The following is a 13,067-nucleotide window of genomic DNA, read 5'->3' on the forward strand; positions in this document are numbered from 1 at the left end:
TTTAAGTGCCTTTCTCGTAGAGCACAATTGGCATTTTTAATTATAAAATCAATTAAACTAGGAACAAAACAAATATTGCATTGGACCTCGCAACCACTTTATACACTGTAAAAATGTAGTGACTAAAAGTAAAAACAGCAAATATTTTTATGTTGTTTTAAATAATTTTAGTGCAGCATGGTGGCTCAGTGGTTAGCACTATCGCCTCAACACAAGAAGGTTACTGGTTCGAGTCCTGGCTGACCCAGTTGGAGTTTGCATGTTCTCCCCGTGTTCGCTTGGGTTTCCTCCGGGTGCTTCAGTTTCCCCCACAGTCCAAAGTCATGCGCTATAAGTGAATTGAAGTAAATTGGCAATAATGTATGAGTTTGTGTAAGAATGTGAGAGTGTAAGGGTGTTTCCCTGTACTGGGTTGCGGCTCTGGGCATCCGCTACGTAAAACATATGCTGGAATAGTTGGCAGTTCATTCCACTGTCGCAAACCCTGATAAATTAAAGACTAAGCCGAAGGAAAATGAATGAAATTGTTTTAATAAGTTATGAAGTTAATTGTAATATTTTTAGTCAGTGTGATTGATGTAAGTTGAGATGACTAGAAAAGTTAATTTGATTCAAATAAAAAATGTAAGGCAAGATATTTTTTTACAATGTAAATGTATGTTTTAACGTTCCATGACACACTCTTTAGCTAGTGTCGCCGGTGCCAATTTATAAGTACTTCAGTGCCAAGAATAACACACAGGCTGTGGCATTCCTGGAAGAGAATGCAACCTGGATTCAAAGTCGGAATGAGGTTTTGAGACACAGCAAAGAACAGTGGCTTTGATAGTGTTTAAATATATACCGTGGGTAAAAAAAAAAACTATTGAATCTATCATCATTTTCTCTAAAAACATACAGTATGTTGACTTGAAATTTTCACCAGATGTTGAAAACAACCAAAGTAATCTATACATAAAAGATTTATAAATGTAGAAATTAAGTTTTGTGTAATAGAAATTAATCACACAGGGAAATTGTTTGATCACATAAAGAAAGGGAAAAGGTAAAAAGGCATGGAAAACCCAGACAGCAGCTGAAATCTCTCAGCAGTTAGAAATCAACCCTATCCACAAGTCACTGTAAATTAATATTAGTTGCTCAAGTTCCAACACTAAAATGACCAAATGATGAAGATGAAATCAGGTTGGACATTACAGGAAGAATATGTTCCCAAAAACAAAGAACCTTTCTGGCTTCAAAAAAGAAAATAAAGCAGCTAGAATGGCCCAGCCAATCACCTGATCTGAATCCAACAGAAAATAAGAACTAAAGATCACACAGAGCCGTCAAGATTTGAAGACCCACAGAACCGTCAAGGTTTAAATGGCTCTTTTGAAGTCTGGGGAAAAGGGAACAAAATAATAATAATCACACCTCAGCAATGAATGCAACTTAATACTCCAAACAAAGGGCGTCTTGAAATTGTCATTACCAAAAAGCCTTAATATAAAAGTTTTAAATACATTTTAGTAGTTCAGTGCTTTCTCCTTTTGTCCTTCACTACATAATTTGCACATAACTAATTAGTTAGATTTTTTTTTTCGTGGATTGTTTCGGTTTTTACCAAAATTTGTATGAATTTCATGTTAAGAGCTCCTTTAGAAATATGTATGTATACCAGGAAAGATTACGAAGTGTTGAATTTACACGATATATCCTAAAATATGTATTAGTTTACACAAATCACTAGACAGATTTATTAATTTATTTAAAGATGAAAAGCTATTTTATATTATATGAAGACAATTACTTGTTACATTTTGCATTGTAAATTTTAACCTGACATTCAAGCTAAAAAGCTAAAATAATGTCAATAATGAGATGTTCCAATTCGAAGTCCACATCACAGTATAGAAAGCATATTAAACCTTAAATGTTTTTTTTTAAAAAAAAACTTATTCGAGAATGAAATATCAAAATATGGGTGGAGAAAATGTCTTCATTCAGTGTCATATTGACATAAAAGTAAAACAAAAAACTTATCCTGACCTGTATTACAAGCTCATTCAGACCTGTATTTATTAAAACATAAAAAATAAAGAGAGGGAGAGATACGTACAAGTAAACAGTTGCAGTTTGAATGACAGTGCTGCTGATATAAAGAAATGTAAAATTACAACTAATATGTATTTTACAATTACAACTAATTAGCTCTATGATCCTAATAATAGTCTTGAAATATATTCTATTAGGTAAATTAACTGTTGTTACACTGAAAGACATTTTAGTTGGTATCATTTGTAAATCATGCTAAAATAGTCCTTACTTTCACTGAAAGAAAAAACAACATTCATTCTAAAAGATACACACAAACCTTTCAAATGTTAAGCTGTATGTAGCCTATGTTATTACAGTAAGTTAGTAAAAATAACCTTGCGTTGTTATTACTATATATTATTAATATGTCAAACTGTTGACCTGTGATTTACTCCACTTGTCTCAGTGCTGCTGGCACTTAAATGAAGTATTACGCACTACATCTTTGCCCACACACATCTTTGGATAACACAGGCAAAAAAATGCTCAAAAATAATTACAATCAGACTTCACAGAAAACCAGGTATTCCGCTTTTATCTGTAGTGAAATGCCACCGCCGGGTTACAATGTAGCATTTTTGTACATGTACTTAATCCTTCACTTTTCAGGTTAGGTTTCAACCCATAAAAGCTCATAAGCATAGCTACAGCTCAGACGAAGCATGAGAGGTAGAAGACTTCTTACTCTAATTAGGCTAACTGAAATATTTATTAAGATTTTATCTTGTGGTTGTATGTATTTACCTGTCTGTGATTCTGCCTGTGAGGATGTTGAGCACAGCTTCTCGCAGTATATCTCACGCGACAATTTGAGCAGGCAAGTTAAGTACAGCTGGACCGATCTACTATCGAGAGGGGTAGTTTGCGCAATATAGCACTAGTGCAGTAAATCATAAAAATATTTCTGAAATAAATATTTGTAACAGCTATTCATATCAAATTGCTTTAATCAAATAAATAGCTATTTAAATGTTAAAATAGGCGTTACAGTTTTTTGCATCACGCCACACGGATTTCCAGCCTCCCCTATTTTCTGTTTTCGAGATGGTATGAACCAAGGCCGTTTTCTCTTTTTTTTTAGGTATTGCGTACTATGTGTGTTATGAGGTCTGTGTTTTCACGTCGATATACTAATTACTATGCCACATTAATATACTCCTTATATTGTCCTTAACAGTTACAATAAATGAGTTGTGCCAGTATGACGACCACGAAGCATGCAGGGAAAGGTGATCTGACTCCTGAGGAGAGAGTGATGTTACAGGTGGCTGCTGCAGGACAGGTAACGTACTGGAAATCACAGTAGGCTATAGTTCCCTCCTTTTTTGTTGTATTTATGGTCATAAATCTAGGGGCAAACTTTCTATAAAACTTTCTTTATGTATTTATTTGTATTTATCTACCCTGGTTTGTTTAGTTCCACTGATTTTCAATTGTTTGGGATCTTTAAAAGTTTTTGAGAAATGTATAATTTATTTAGAAATTAATAATTACACTTGGCACAAATATATATATATATATATATATATATATATGATGTGACAAACATTTTATATAATAAATGCGGTGTCACTTTATTTTAATGGTTCCTTTAACACTTTTTCTTAAATTTAAGTTACATTGTTACATGGCAAAATTATAAGTAGACTGTTAGGTTGGGGTTAGGGTTATTGTTAGTGTAAGTTGACATGTACTTGCAATGTTTCTTATAGTCAGTTAAATGTCTGATGAAGGAGCAGTATTAGCAGATATTAAGCCAGTCAGAGAAGTAATCTGCATGTATTTGCAGTGCAACTTTTAGTCATCAAAATGTGCAATAGGGACCATTAAAATAAAGTGTTACTGTAAATGTTTTTGAACATAAATGAATCCTAAAAAATGGACCTGTTCAAAATGTAATATATAATGTAATATATATTTTTATGGAAATCTTGATGTTATATTTCAAAAGCACCAATATAAGGGCACAAAAATGATCAGTGACAGATATTTGTATTATTTTTAGATATTTGATTTTATTTAAAGTAAAATCTGTAAGAATTATGAAAACGAAAATCTCTCAAAGTTTCTGCACAAATATGAAGTCAAAAAATATCACAATAGTTAGCGAATCTGCATATTAAAATGATTTCTGATGGAATATATGACACAAATATCTTTAATTTAATATAAAGGCTTTAATCAAATACATAAATATATTCACTAAACCTACATTAAATGACTCGGGTTAGTAACAATAATGTTAGTAACAATAATTTTAGTTTGTTACCATTAGTTAACTGCATTAATTGTCATAAATAAATTATTTATTTATTTATTAATTTAATTTTCGTAATCATTGTTAACTTTGAACATAAACAGCCATAAACATTTTAATTAACTGATTTTAACAAAGGTTAATACTTGCAGTGAAAATGTATGTTAGTCAATGCATTAACAAAATTAAGTTTAACAAATTCAAATCTTAAGCTGGTCTTAGAACAATATCCTTGCAAAGTTAGAAATGAGTAGATAACAATGAAAACCCTTAAAAGACAGGCAACATATTTCACACATTGTCTAAGAGAATAAAACGGTGGATCATATTGAGATGCTTTTAATCTTCAAACCTTTTCTTAAAAGTTGACATGCAAGAAGCCACACGGCTGCTCGACAATCCAAATGTGCACGTCAGCTGTCTGGATGAGGTGGGATCATAAACATGACAAACATAAGCAGTAATTTACAGGCCATTAAGCACCATTTATGGCTCACTGGGATTCACCAAGCTCGAGTACAAAAACATAAAATCAGACAGACAGCTGCTAGCCAAACAGAACCTATAATGTTACTAATAGTATTTAACTCTAGCCTCACTCCTGTAAACAGTAGCATTATGTAACTGTTTTCTGATGATCAGTTCTTATGTAAACAAGTGCAGTGGCTGGTGGGCTGGTGAAGTGACGCCATATGTTTAACTTTGTTATTCAAGCATATGGCAGAGACTCTTGAGTGGTGGATGTGGTACTTAAAGAGATGTGATAATGGAGACATGCCACTAGATGTAAACTACAGACTCCTTGAGGTCTTTTCAGGGCCAGAATGATTGAAAGCAGAAGTTAATAAGTGTATCCCACCTGTCAAAATCAGATGTTGCTTGTTCGCTTTGCCACCAACGCAGTCTTTCAACTTCATCCAAGGAGCAACAAAGATTATGACTCACGCTGCTCATGTCACTCTCAATAAGAGCCAGTGTTTTGTCACAATCGCCACACTGCAGACACATTTCCTGGATTGTACAAGGTGAAATGCCAGTTGGCTTTGAGTTATGCAGTGGAAAAGATTGCAAGCCTTTTTGACTATTTTTTCCTTTATGTTGTTTCAGTATGGCATGACCCCTGTTATGCACGCAGCCTAAAGGGTAGATCAGACATGTGCAGACTTCTGCTGAAGCATGGAGCTGATGTCAACCGTAATGAGCATGAATATGGTTATACTGCACTCATGTACGCTGACCTCTCAGGTAAACAACCCACACATAGATATATTAACGCTACAAATATAAATTTTATCAAATTTAACCCCCATAATCTGCATTATGGGGATTAAATCTTTCACTCTTTCTTTCTCTCTCTTTATCTTAATCGCAAATAATGTTTTAGCATAATGTATGCATGTGTATTATATTTATTTATTATGTACAAAACACACACATACAGTTGAAGTCAGAATTATTAAACCCCCTGAAGTATTAGCCCTCCTGTTTATTTTTCCCCCAATTTCTGTTTAATGGCGAAAAAAACACGTTTTTAAACTTAATAGTTATAATTACACAATTCTAATAAGATTTATTTTATCTTTAGCATGATGACAGATATTTTTCAAGACACAGCACAGATACAGCTTAAAGTGACATTCACAGGCTCAACTAGGTTAATCAGGTTAACTGTTAAGGTAATTAGGCAAGTCATTGTATATTGATGGTTTGTTCTGGAGACTATCAAAAATATGTAGCTTAAAGGGGCCAATAATTTTGACCTTAAAATGGTGTTCAAAAAATGAAAAAACTGCTTTTAGTCTAGTCAAAATAAAACAAATAAGACTTTCTACAGAAGAAAAAATATTATCGGGCATACTGTGAAAATTTCCTTGCTCTGTTAAACTTAATTTGGGAAATATTAAAAAACTGTATTTCAACTGTACATAAATAACACTTTACAAAATTTTACAAAATAATTTTGTAACATAGATATTTAAATTCATATATGATATGTAGTTATATATATATATAGTTGAAGTCAGTATTATTAGCCCCCTTTCAATTTTTTTCTTCTTTTTTAAATATTTTCCAAATGATGTTTAACAGAAATAGGAAATTTTCACAGTGTGTATGATAATATTTTTTTTCTTTTAGAGAAAGTCTTATTTGTTTTATTTCAGCTAGAAAAAAACAGTTTATAAAAGTGAAAGAGAGAGAGAGAGAGAGAGAGAAAGAGAGAGAGAGAGAGCAACACCACACACACAAGCCTACACTACACTACTCGAAACAATATTTTATATAAAAAATAAAGTATTTAATATTTCAATATTTTCATACAAATTTGAAAATGACATTCATTAACCCCACTGGAGTAATTAAAATAATTTTATTACATTATTTTGAATAGCTTAGTGTTAGTTGAAAACACCTACAAACCTATTTCTCCATCAAAAAATAAAGAATATTGCACTGACGAGATTTTAAAAATATTAATTAATTTAAATGCATTACAATGCATATATGATTTAAAATCAATTAATTTAATTCACAAAATAGACAACAAAATGTAGTTTATATAAATATGTATCAGGGTTTTTGCGGGTCTTGCTTGCTTGCCTGCTGACCCCAGGTCTTTTAATAGCAACAGTGTTTATTTACATTTACATTTACATTTAGTCATTTAGCAGACGCTTTTATCCAAAGCGACTTACAAATGAGGACAAGGAAGCAATTTACACAACTAAGAGCAACAATGAATAAGTACTAAAGGCAAGTTTCAGGTCTGTAAAGTCTAAGAAGGGAAGTGTTAGTAGTTTTTTTTTTTTTTTTTTTTTTTTTTTTTTTTTGTACAGTTAGTGTGATATTCAAAGAGGCAATTGCAGATTAGGAAGTAAAGTGGACACTAAATAGTTGAGTTTTTAGTCGTTTCTTGAAAATAGCGAGTGACTCTGCTGTTCTGATGCAGTTAGGGAGTTCATTCCACCAACTGGGCAGATTGAGCGTGAGCGTTCGCGAAAGTGATTTTTTCCCTCTTTGGGATGGAACCACGAGGCGACGTTCATTCACAGAACGCAAGTTTCTGGAGGGCACATAGATCTGCAGAAGTGAGAGCAGATAAGAAGGTGCTAGGCCAGAAGTCACTTTGTAGGCAAACATCAGAGTTTTGAATTTGATGCGAGCAGCAACTGGCAGCCAGTGCAAACGGACTAGCAGCGGAGTGACATGTGCTCGTTTAGGTTCATTGAAGACAACTCGTGCTGCTGCATTCTGGAGCAGTTGAAGAGGCTTGATAGAGTTAGCTGGAAGCCCAGCTAGTAGAGAGTTGCAGTAATCCAGTTTGGAGAGAACAAGAGCTTGAACAAGGAGTTGAGCTGCATGTTCAGATAAGAAGGGTCGGATCTTTCTGATGTTATAGAGTGCAAATCTGCACGATCGAGCAGTTCTAGAAATGTGGTCAGAGAAGTTTAGTTGGTCATCAATCGTTACTCCAAGGCTTTTCACCATTTTGGATGCAGTAATGGTTGCCCCATCCATCTGGATTGAAAAGTTATGGTGTAGAGTCGGGTTGGCAGAAACTACAAGCATTTCCGTTTTTGCGAGGTTCAGCTAAAGATGATGATCTTTCATCCAGTGTGAAATATCCAACAGGCAGGCTGAGATACGAGCTGGAACCGAGGGATCATCAGGATGAAAAGAGAGGTATAGCTGGGTATCATCAGCATAGCAGTGGTAGGAGAATCCATGTCTCTGGATGACTGGTCCTAGAGATGATGCGTAGATGGAGAAGAGAAGTGGCCCAAGAACAGAGCCTTGAGGTACCCCAGTGTTTAGATGCTGTAGGTTGGACACCTCTCCCCTCCAAGACACCCTGAATGACCTGTCAGAGAGGTAAGATCTGAACCATTGTATAACAGTGCCCGCAACGCCCAGTGACTCAAGCGTAGATAGCAGGATCTGGTGGTTGACAGTGTCAAAAGCAGCTGACAAGTCCAGCAAAATGAGGACTGATGATTTAGAGTCTGCTTTAGCCAGTCTGAGATCCTCCACGACCGAGAGCAGGGCAGTCTCAGTTGAGTGGCCTTTCTTAAAGCCGGATTGCTTGTTGTCCATGAGATTGTTTTGAGTAAGAAAGTCCAGGACTTGGACTATTTAAATAATTCCACTGGTAATACTGAAATTACAGAAATGATATTAGATGCTGGGGCAGAGACAGATCTGGTCAGCTTTGTGGGATGGACTGCAGCTCACATGGTTGCGTTTGTGGGTGAGAAAATCAAAAAATGTTTAGGTCTCCTGTGAACTTTTTTTTTTTTATATATTTCCTAAATTATGTTTAGCAGAGCAAGGAGTTCTTTATAGTATTTCCTGTAATATTTTTTCTTCTAAAGAAAGTCTTATTTGTTTTATTTTTGGCTAGAATAAAAGCACTTTTCATTTTTATAAAACCTTTTTAATGTCAATATTATTAACCCCTTAATTTTTTTTTTTGTCAGAAAAAGCCATCATTATACAATGACTTGCCTAATTTATCCCAACTTGCCTTATTAACCTGGTTAACCTATTAAGCCTTTAAATTACACTTTAAGCTGAATACTTGTATCTTAAAACATGTACTGTCAACATGGCAAATTAAAATAAATCAGTTATTAGAAGTGATTGTTAGTTATTCATAATATTATTTTTATAAATGTGTAGAAAAAATCTCTCTGTTGAACAGAAATTGTGGAAAAAAATATACAGGGGAGCTAATTATTCAAGAGGGATAATAATTAGGACTTCAAATTTATAATTACATACTTACTCTTTACTAATAAATAAATCACTTGAAATATAAACCCTTTCTTTTCACCATCCGTGTGCAGGTCAGCATGACTGTGTGACAGTGATCAACAATTTCTTTTCTCGCGCGAGGTTGTAATATTACACCAGACCCCAGGGCTCAGAGAGTGAACCTAAACTACCCGCCAAACTAGCAGAGCCCCTTCTCAAAATCATCATGACTACTAACCTCAATCCTGTCAAGGTAGGAGTTGCCAAGTGTGTTTATATAACTCTGATTTCAAGTGCCAGTAAACTGCCACGATTACACAAACTAAACAATGCAAGTGGAACAGCAATTTATATGTTTTTATAACCCTGACCCATAAGAATACCATACAAGGTCACATGACTGGAGGAAGCATCAGTTTGCACTAACCAACACCCCTCCTGCTTTTATTCCATCTAAATATATCCTTGTGATATTACAGAGCAACAACAACACACACCCTCTATTTCAATGCAGGCTTGGAATGTTGGATATATGTTTTGCATAAAGCTCCAGTAAACAGTCTTGGTTATATAAAGAAAAAACTATTGAGTCGTTGAAATACAAAAAATATTTACAGATGAGCTTTTTTTGCACTTATAAGTAAATATTTCCTAATAAACAAAACCCTTCACAACCTGTGTTGCATATGTACTGTAGGTCAAACTGGATAACTTTTCATTGCCTGCATATAAAAAAAAAACATTCAGCCTCTACTTTTTTCAGATTACATGAATAATGTAATTTAATGTTACATTGTCCCTGTTTAAATTACATACAATTATTCATAAATAGTCAGATAGATAGGACTGAAATAAAAAAGAGACAAATACTCTAATAATTTTACAATATTAATTGTTTTAGATTTGCAATATGGAAAATGAAAAATGAAGTTGAAATATAGCAAATTACATTTGTGTTTGTTTTTTAATGTTAGGTTTTAAATTCCAAGTGTAAAATTGTTCTTTACCTGGGATAAATATATAGCATTTTGACTAGCAATAATCCGGGGCAGGTGCAGATTTAGTGATTTGGGGGCCCTAAAATGCACCCTTTCTACTTTTATTAAATTTTTATTTATTTATCTGACTTTTTAAATCACTCAAACTTCTTTTCTATATCTTGTCTTAATGCAGTCTCTACATTTTAAATTATTAGTTTACAAATAAAATTAATAAATATTTTTATTTTTTATAAATTTGACTGCTGGACTGCTCCATGATTGGGGTGGTGGACAAATTTGTGCAGATTTAAATGATAATATTTTAATTTATAATCTTATTATTACATCACATTACATTATTATAATAATACAATATTTATTTTTATATAAAAATGTGTATTTACATACAATTTTTATTTGTTTGACTAAAAAAAATCTCACAGAAATATGATAGAAAACAATGTTATATATAGTTTATTGGTATAATTTATACTTCTAGATATTTATTGGGGGCCCTAAGCGACAGGATACCTCGCTTATTGGTTAAATCCACCCCTGACCTGGGGATAAATGCAGTGATAGGATTTAGGATTTTTTAAGAGTGACAAACTGATCTAATAGTTTTCAGAAAGTAATTTACAGTTTGTACAATAACAATGACACGTTATTTCAAGACTTATGTCACTCTTTCCACAAAGTGAACATAGCAGCAGTCTAAGTAAGCAAAACTGGGGATCATTTATCATTGCATTAGCATCAAAAAATATTCAGAGTACATCTGATTAAATGACATGAATACATTTGACACTAACATGAAGACAAAAAATAAAAATGCTATATATATATATATATATTTTTTTTTTTTTATATTATATATATATACATGTATATATATATATGTATATAACATTTTCTTTTTTGTCTTCATGTTAGTGTCAAATGTATTCATGTATCCAAAATCATTATAACATTTGAAATAATTATTTGTTTTACAGCCTGAAATCTAATCAAATTCTAAGTAACAAATTCAGCCTTTGAAAGGTTTTGGTAGCCTTCTACTAACCTGTGCCTTTCTACGACTTTATCCCGAAGATCTTTTGAAAGCAGGGAGTAATGTGAGTATTAGGTATAAAGGTATAACTTTTCACAGTGTATCATGATTTTCTGTAGGCACTGTATAATATTAAAAAAAAAAATATATATATGATTGCTTTAATACTGGAGCATATATTGCTGTGAATTTGAAACAGTAGAAATGTGTTCTTCCTTTACAAAAGAAAATATTGTGTTTTTATTTTAGTCCATTGTTTTATACTCTCAAAAATGAAGGTAAAAAACCTGTCACTGGGGCAGTGCCTTTTCAAAACATACAATTTTGTACCTGTCCACATTTGTCCAATATTTAAGGAAAATATTAATACCTAAAAAGTACAACTGTGTACCACATAGTACCTTAAAAGGACAAAAGTGTACTTCAAAAGTATAAAAGTGCACCTTTTGAAAAGGTATCGCCCCAGTGACAGTTTTTGTACCTTTATTTTTGAGAGCGTATGAGTGACAGTCTGTTGATTGACAACCTCTGAAAGAGGTTTGACTGTTAGACATGTCAAATATGAAGTGGCACAGTGGGTAGCCCTGTCGCCTCACAGCAAGAAGGTTTCTGGGTCAGTTGACATTTCTGTGTGGAGTTTGCATGTTCTCTCCATGTTCGCATGGGTTTCCTCCAGGTGCTCTGTTTTCCCTCACAGTCCAAAGACATGTGTTGTAGGCAAATTATGTAATTCACCATATAATTTTTCCATATATGTCTTGATCCTCCAGATTGGGAGTTGAGCGTTGGGCTAACAACTCACCTCAAGGAAAAAATAGATGTTACGAAACACCAATATGGTCAGCTTCAGTATAAATGTCCCTGGGAGTAAGTATGCATGTATTTTTATGTGAAATGAATTGCTGCACCAAACTAAAAGTTGGTTAGGATAACACTCAGTTGAACCGCCAAGTTTTGAGAAATGGGTACTGGCAGCTGCTGTCCTATATGACCCTTATAGAGGAAGGTCATATAGCAAGACTCAAGACTCAGATGGCATACACTTATCTCAGCTGTCTCATATCCAGAGATTTCTGATGAGTAAGGTGTCTCTCAGCAGGGATCATGTAGCGCATGAGAACATGTTTCCTCCGTGAAACTTGCATTGTAAGTAATGCTAGTGTCTCTCTGCTGTATTCACTTCTCATATTTGGAACATGTTTTTTTTTTCAGATGGTGATGCTGGTCAAGGAGAACCCTTTTCTGGTGGACATTGTTGCTCTGGAGAAGTGTTACCATATGATGAACCTGCTCTATGAACAGTGTGTAAAACAGCAGGACATGAATGAGGTTCTGGCCATGAAGATGCACTATTCAAGCCGTGTGCTGCAGAAGTGTCTGGCCTTCCTGCAGGAACATGATGATAAGCTGGATGATCTGTTGAAGAGGTGGTGACATCATTATGGTTATTTCATTTTAGGTAGTCTTGCAAACAGAGCCAGATTGATTTAGATTTTTCTTCTGACTAAGCCTTATCAAAGGAAGTGATGCTGATGGCTTTTCTCAGTACCAGGAGAAAATCATTGTATTCATTGGATTGTTTCTGGACGTTTCCATCCTGTGAGGAAACCCTACTGCTGGAAACAGCTGGTCCAAAGCATAGCACCTGTGGAAATTGTCAGTACAATTGACTTTACTAATACATCAAAATTAATATTTTAAGTTTAAAGGGTCATTAAATGTGACATATATAATCTATAAATATTAAACATCAAATAATAAACTATATATATAGTGTCAAATAATAAACAGGCATTTACTGCAGATCCTTAAAAAGTGAAGTGACAAAAATTTTAGGCCTAAAAATTTTCCTACAGTAAAAAAAAAATTCTGATGGGTTGTAAAAATGGATTGTAATATGAAGTTAGCTTATTTTTCTGTCAGGGATAAGATTTTTTGGTGATGGAAT

At 33.7% G+C, this 13,067-nt stretch overlaps 1 protein-coding gene and 1 pseudogene across 8 annotated transcripts in view; one reads left to right on the top strand and one right to left on the bottom strand.

Annotated features, from left to right (window-relative positions):
* Positions 1–2,878, bottom strand: part of bzw2 (basic leucine zipper and W2 domains 2) — a 33,711-nt gene extending 30,833 nt beyond the window's left edge. For 3 of the 8 annotated variants that reach the window (NM_200918.1, XM_073930656.1, XM_068215050.2), the window contains 2 exon segments: positions 1,281–1,381; positions 2,824–2,878. The gene's annotated coding sequence lies outside the window, so the exon portion shown is untranslated. 8 annotated transcript variants of the gene reach the window in all.
* A 351-nt stretch (positions 2,879–3,229) lies between these two features.
* On the top strand, positions 3,230–12,838 carry LOC137488529 (ankyrin repeat and MYND domain-containing protein 2-like; annotated as a pseudogene).
* Positions 12,839–13,067: the final 229 nt, after the last annotated feature.

The sequence above is a fragment of the Danio rerio genome, chromosome 19, assembly GCF_049306965.1.
Source record: "Danio rerio strain Tuebingen ecotype United States chromosome 19, GRCz12tu, whole genome shotgun sequence".
NCBI classification, from domain to species: domain Eukaryota; kingdom Metazoa; phylum Chordata; class Actinopteri; order Cypriniformes; family Danionidae; genus Danio; species Danio rerio.